Here is a 6,958-nt window from a genome sequence, read left to right as displayed (position 1 = left end):
AACAACTAGATGAGGCTATTCTTTGGAAAAGGACATCATGCTTGGAAATATGGAGAATCATCAAAAGACAGGAAGACCCCCAACGAGATGGCTAGACATGATGATTTCAGTGATTGGCTCTACTGTGTCAGAGATGATGAGAATGGTGCAGGATAATGCAGGGTTCAAGTTGGCTGTTCATAGGGTTGCTGTGAGTCATATTTGACTCAATGACACCTAAAAACAGCAACTTTTACATTCTGAAAGTGACCAAATATGCAATCAAGATACATAGTGACTGGAATTCAAAAGTTAAAAACACAGAAAGAGGACTGGTAGTTGGAAAATATGACCTTGGTGACAAAAGTGATGCCAGAGACCACATGATAGAATTTTGTACAATCAATAATTTATTCATTGCAAACACCTTTTTAAAAAAGCTTAAACAGGAACTATACGCATAGACCTTACCTGATAGAATATGCAAGATTCAGATTAACATTATGCGATTAATATCTACAGTTAAACCAAGACCAAGAGCCAACTTTGGATTAAAATGGATGCTGAAGAAAAACCAAGTCCAAGAGAGTCAAAATACTGTCTTGAGTTTATCTCAACATGAATTTTAAAATAATCTCAAGTGCTCACTTTGGCAGCACATATACTAAAATTGGAACGATACAGAGATCACCTTGGCCCCTGCTCAAGAATGACTTGCAAATTCATGAAGCATTCCATATTTTTTTAAAAATCACCTCAAAAATAGTTTTGATGCTTGAACACTAATGACTGAAAGCCAGATGTGGTATGAGATGATCTCAAGAACATCATCCATGAAGAAAACAAAAGGTCATTAAAAAGTTAGGGAAGAAAAGACCAAAATGGATGTCAGAAGATACTTCTTAAAGGTAAACTAAAGCAAAAGGTAAAAATCATGAAATAAGAAAGCCAAGCAGAAGATTTCAAAGGGTAGTTTGAGAAGGCAAAGTATTGTAATAAAATGGTCAAAGACTTGGAGTTGCACAAGCAAAAGGGATTAACACATTGGACATTTTTTTTTTACATTTTTCATACTGAACTGAAAGAATAAATTCAAGTAGAGTTGCAATATTGAGGAATTCTAGCAGCAAAATATGGGATGTTGCAGAAAGTAACAAAAGAGTGTTGTACCAAAAAGAGTTGCTTAATAACAACTATTTCAGGAAATAGCAAGTGATAAAAGACCAGGGGTACTTAAGGAACCAATCCAAGCTGTACTAAAGACATTGGCAAAAAGGCCCCAGGAACTAATAGAATACCTTTTGGAGTGCTTCATCAAACAGGTGCCCTGGATGTGATCATTAATCCGTGCCAAGAAATTTGGAAGGTAGCTTTTTGGGTTACTGACTAGAAGGCATCCAGATTTGTTCCTATTTTTTAAAAAAGGTGATTCAACATAGCATGGAAATTATCAAACAATGTCATGTATATCACGTGCAAGTAAAATATACTGAAGATTATTCAGACGGAACTATACCTTGATGAGGAACTGCCATAAATACAACCTGGATTCAGAAGAGAAAATGAGGCAAGGGCTATCATTGCTGATGTTAGGTAAATCTTAGCTGAAAGCAGAGAATACCACTTTATTTGAGTTTACTTGTGTTTTATTACAGTCATTTGACTGTACAAATAATAAAATAAATTATGGATAACACTGAGAAGAATAGTAATCCCAGAACACTTAATGAAGTTCATGCAAAACTTCTACATAAACTAAGAAAGTATCTTAAACAGAGCGAGAAAATACTGCAAAGGTGTGTATCAGAGTTTTATCCTTTTTCATACCCATTAAATATATATTCTGAGCAAATCCTATGAAAACTATATGAAACAGACTGTGACAACAAAAATAAGGAAAGATTTATCAACAGCAGTACAGTCTTTCTTGCAGAAAGTGAAAAAGACTTGAAACACATACTGAAAATAAAAGACTACAGCCTTCATTATGGATTATATGTCAACATCAAGAAAACAAAAATGTTCACTCCAATAGGCAACATCAAGAGAGATGAAGAAAAGATTGAAGTTGTCAGTTATTTCATTTAACTTGGATCTTACAATGAACACCCACAGTAGTAGCAGTCAATGCATCAAAAAAAGGTGCTGCCTAAGCAAATATGCTCTCAAAAATGTCTTGGAAGTTCTAAAGGACAAGAACATCACGTTAAGACCGGTATACCTTAATGCACCCAGATCTTTACAAAAGCTTATCTAATCTTCAGCTTTAGTTTTTTAGATTTCACTTCATATTTCACAAAAATTTTCTCCTGGGTTGGGTGAAGTTGTAGATCCTCTATGTTTTCTGAGCAAAATGTCATTCTAAAAGAAGGGGGGGAAAGACCGGTACACCCAAACCATGGTATATTTAACTACTTCTTATGCATCTGAAAGTTGGACATAAAATATGGAAGACTGAAGAGGAATTGAATTTTGATGTTGGTGAAGAGTATTGAACCTACTATTGACTACCGAAAGGATAAAGTAATTTGTCTTGGAGGAAGTAAAACCAGAATACTTTTTCAAGCTTGTAATTGTGTACCAACCCATAGCTGATTCTCCTGCAGGTTTTCAGAGGGAGTAAATTGCATGGAAGCTATCTTTCTCCCACAGAGCAGCTGGTGGATTTAAACTGGGGACCTTTGTGTTGGCAGCACAACTTCTTACTACTAAACCAGAATAGTAAAACTTTGTTTCACATACTTTGAGCATACAACCTTTAGAGATGGACTTCATGCCTGGAAAAGTTGAGAGTCAATCAAACCTTCACTGAGATAAGTGGGCATAGTGGCTGCAACAGTGACCTTGTGCACAGATCGTGAGGGTGGCGCAGGATAGGGCAGGCCTTCAGTCTGTTGTTCATAAGGTCTCTGTGAGGCATAGTTAACTCTGACATCTAACAGCAGCAACAATTCATGTTTTAACATCTTCAGTTATGAATATAGGCAGTAGACACTAATAATATTGACAGCACTTGTGATATTATCAACAGTGGAAATTACAGGTTTTTTAATATATCATTATAGTTATTTCTGACATCTTAGGATACCATTTCTTTCAAATTATTGTAATTATTAAAGCTATATATATAGGTCCTGTTATACATTAGTAAAGCACAGAGTTTTTTAGGGTCTCTATAACTATATGTCAGTATGATTAGATTTCTTTATAATCCTATGTATTTTATTTTATGTGTTATTTTGAAAAGTGCTATCTCAAGGAGGGAGCTCTGATGACATAGCAGAGGGACTTGTGCTGCTAACCTACAGGCAGTCAGTTTGATCCACCAGCAGAAACTCCATGGGAAAATAAATGGGCAGTCTGCACTTGTGCCATTTACAGCCTCCCAAAAACCCTCTAGAGGGAATACTGGAGTCTTAAAAGGAAGAAGCTGAGCTACAATCCCAAAGGCACATAGCTCTAGTCCACCTCCTGCTCTGTGGGAAAAGGATGGGCATCTCCTCCTGTGTGATTAACTGCCTCTGAAAACCTGCCTGAGGGTCAGCTGTGAGTTGGTTCCAACTTGATGGTACACAGCAACAACAACAAAACCCCTCTGTAAGTGAGTTTATTTCAAAAAGAGACCTATGCATCTTACCAAACTGCCAAAGAAGTTTCTGACACCAAATCCCTTGACAAATCTTTAATCAACCTGTAATATCACCTAAGATTTTCCTGTTGCTGTCACTCTTTTTGCCTAGCTTACCCCATCTCCTCCCTCAAGACTCAGCTCAAGCATCACCCACCTCAGGCATCACCTTTCCCTGATAAAGTCCACCATCCTGTTTATTCTTCTAGCATTTTTGCTCTTTTTAGCATAGCTGAGATTGCTTTTTTGCATAATTTTTATTATCCATTCTTTCCTACTATTCACAAACAGGAATTCATAACTCATTCAGCAAGAAAATGTATATGGTTGCTATGTGCCAGACACTATCCTTGGTGCTAGGGATGTAACAGTGAACACAGCAAACAAAAATCTTGTTCTTACAGAATTTTCATTTTAGAAGTAATCTGTTTCGCCCCATATCCCCAACCAGTGAATTGAAAATTATTTATTTTTGACTTGAATTTCCTATCTGTGGATAACATAAAACCATAGAAAGCTTCAGTATACACATTTTAATTTAGCCTCTCAAGAGCAATATCAAGAAAACAAAAATTCTCACCACTGGGCCATTTGGCAGCACATGATAAACAGAAAAGAAATTGAGATTGTTAAGAGCTTCAGCTTGCCTGGCTGAGCAATCAACACCGTGGATTGTGGATTTCCAGTAGCCAGGAAATAAAAAAACGAATAGCTTTGGGGAAGTCTGCTATCAGGCACGTCTCCGTGTACTGAGAAACAATAATGTCAGTCTAGAGACTAAGGTACCCTTAATCCTAACCCTGGTCTTTGCAGTTACTTGCTATGCATCAGAGAACCAGACAATGAATAAGAATGAAAGAAGAAAATCGATCCCTTTGAGTTATGGTGCTGGAGAAGAGTATTGAACATACTATGAACTACCAAGAGAACAAACACATCTGTCCTGGAGAGAGTGAAACCTGGATTCTTCTTGGAGGCAAAGATTTTGAAGCTCCATCTCACATACTTTGGACATGTGGCCAAGAGGGCACAAGTCCTTGGAAAGGGACATCATGCTTGTAAAGGTGGAGGGACAGAAGAGATGGATTTACACAGTATCTGGGTTAATAGGGTTAGGTGTGTCAGAGACAGTGAGATTGACTCAGGAGAGGACAGAGTTCAGAGCTATTATTCATAGTATCACTGTGAGTTACAAGTGACTTGGCAGCACATAACAACAGTAACCACCAGATTTCTGTCATATCTGTGTTGTCTTCTTTCAGATTGCTGTGTATCCTTACTGCTTTGGAACAGACACAAAATTATGCTGATAATTGCTATTGTTTATCTTTTATTCCTACTAGCCAGCCCAGTCCCCAACTCCACACCAACACTCACACACTCAGCACCACCACCAAAAGACCTTCCTCTCTGGATTGTAAACTAAATAATGACCTTTGAGGTTCTCATCCATCTCAAAATCTTTATGAATCAGATCCCTAGAAATGTTTTGTATCAGAATATTCTCCAGTCTTACTCTGCTCTTTTGCTATATTGAAATATTCCATCTGAGTCACAAACTGAGAAAAACTGTTTGCACTTTGATCTGTTCATTTTTAACAAGACTTAACTAAAGTTTTTAAAGATAACATTACATAGTTGACTGACTTTTTTAAGAAAAATATGATGAAACATCTTTGAGGTTTACAAGGATGCTTTTTTATATTTACATTGAAAATAAAATTGCATATATGGTTTTCATTCCATTTTGGAGAAAAATCTGATATTGCAAGAAAATATACACTTGTAATTTTTTAATTAGACAGCAAATTTCAATTCTTAAATACACTTTGCAAGGAAATTTTATGTTGTGAGTGACAGGATAATATCCATACATATACAAGGAACTCTTATTAATAGTACCATCATTCAAATTTATGCACCAACAACCAGAGCCAAAGAGGAGGATATAGATGAATTCTACCAGCTGTTGCAATTGGAAATCAATCAAACATGCAACCAAGATACATTAGTAGTAATGAGTGACCGATACGCAAAAGTTGGTAAGAAGGAATTGTAGTTGGGAAACATGGACTTGGTGACAGAAATGAGGCTGGAGACAAGATTCTGTACAATCAATGATTTATATTCATTGCAAATACCTTTTGTAAGAAATATAAATGGCAACTACACATGGACCTCACCTGGTGGCCTACGCAGAAATTAGATTGATTACATCTGTGCGAAAAATCTTGGGAGAAGCTCAGTGTCAGCTGTGAAAACTAGGCCAAGTGCTGATTGTGGATCAGATCATCAACTACCTGTATGCAAGTTCAAACTGAAACTGAAGAAAATCAAATCCACAAGAACCAAAGTTTGACATTGAGTCTATCCTTCCTGAATTTAAAGACCATCTCAGAAACAGGTTTGATGCCTTGAATACTAACAAGTGAAGACCAGATGAGCTGTGGGAGGATTATCATCTGTGAGCAGTCTTACAAGCATCTTGAAAAACCTGCAACTAGGAGACAATGAAACAGATAAATGGAACCTTCTAAGAATCAAGTTTGTATGTACATCAAAAAATTTCTCCAGCAGGGTAAAATAGAAAGCCACAGACTGGGAAAAAATATTTGATAATGACATATCTGATAAAGAACTCATGTCTAAAATTTTTAGAATACTCCAGCACCTCAACAAGAAAAAGGTAAACAACCTAATCAGAAAATGGACACAGAATATGAATAGACACTTCACCAAAGAAGACAGTCAGATAGAACACACATAAAGAAATTATAGGCCAGATGCTTTAATTTAAGCTACACTCGAAGTGATCCAAGCACACTTTTCAGTATACTCACCTTGTTACGATTTGTCTCCTCTCATATTGTAATAGATGAAAATAAGGTTTCAGATTATGGATCTAAGAGAGATGCAAATCAGAATAACTGTATGATATTATCTTACCCTAATAACAATAGCAAAGTTCAACATAGCAGCACAACAAATGCTGGAGAGGTTGTGGAGATCTTGGAGCCCTTATTCACTGCTGGTGGGAGTGTGAAATTGTTCAGCCACTGTGGAAAACAGTATGGCACTTCCTTAAAAAGTTGGAAATTTTAAAAAAAAAGTTGGCCTTTTCGTTCTTTCGGCACCACCATGGTGGTTGGCAAGAACAAGTGCCTTACAAAAGGTGGCAAAAAAGAGGCCAAGAAGAAAGTGGTTGATCCATTTTCTAAGAAAGATTGGTATGATGTAAAGGTGCCAGCAATGTTCAATATAAGAAATATTGGGAAGACATTAGTCACAAGGACTCAAGGAACCAAAATTGCATCTGATGGACTCAAGGGTCGTGTTTTTGAAGTGAGCCTT

At 36.8% G+C, this 6,958-nt stretch overlaps 1 protein-coding gene across 1 annotated transcript in view; it reads left to right on the top strand.

The window, feature by feature from the left end:
- Window positions 1-6,958, top strand: part of C2CD3 (C2 calcium-dependent domain containing 3) — a 179,706-nt gene that overhangs the window by 116,718 nt on the left and 56,030 nt on the right. The window lies entirely within an intron of this gene.

The sequence above is a fragment of the Elephantulus edwardii genome, unplaced genomic scaffold (assembly GCF_000299155.1).
Source record: "Elephantulus edwardii isolate Elephantulus edwardi_28Jun2011 unplaced genomic scaffold, EleEdw1.0 scaffold00044, whole genome shotgun sequence".
NCBI classification, from domain to species: Eukaryota; Metazoa; Chordata; class Mammalia; order Macroscelidea; family Macroscelididae; genus Elephantulus; species Elephantulus edwardii.
The sequence above is the reverse complement of the archived record's forward strand: the minus strand, read 5'-3'. Positions and strand labels throughout refer to the sequence as shown.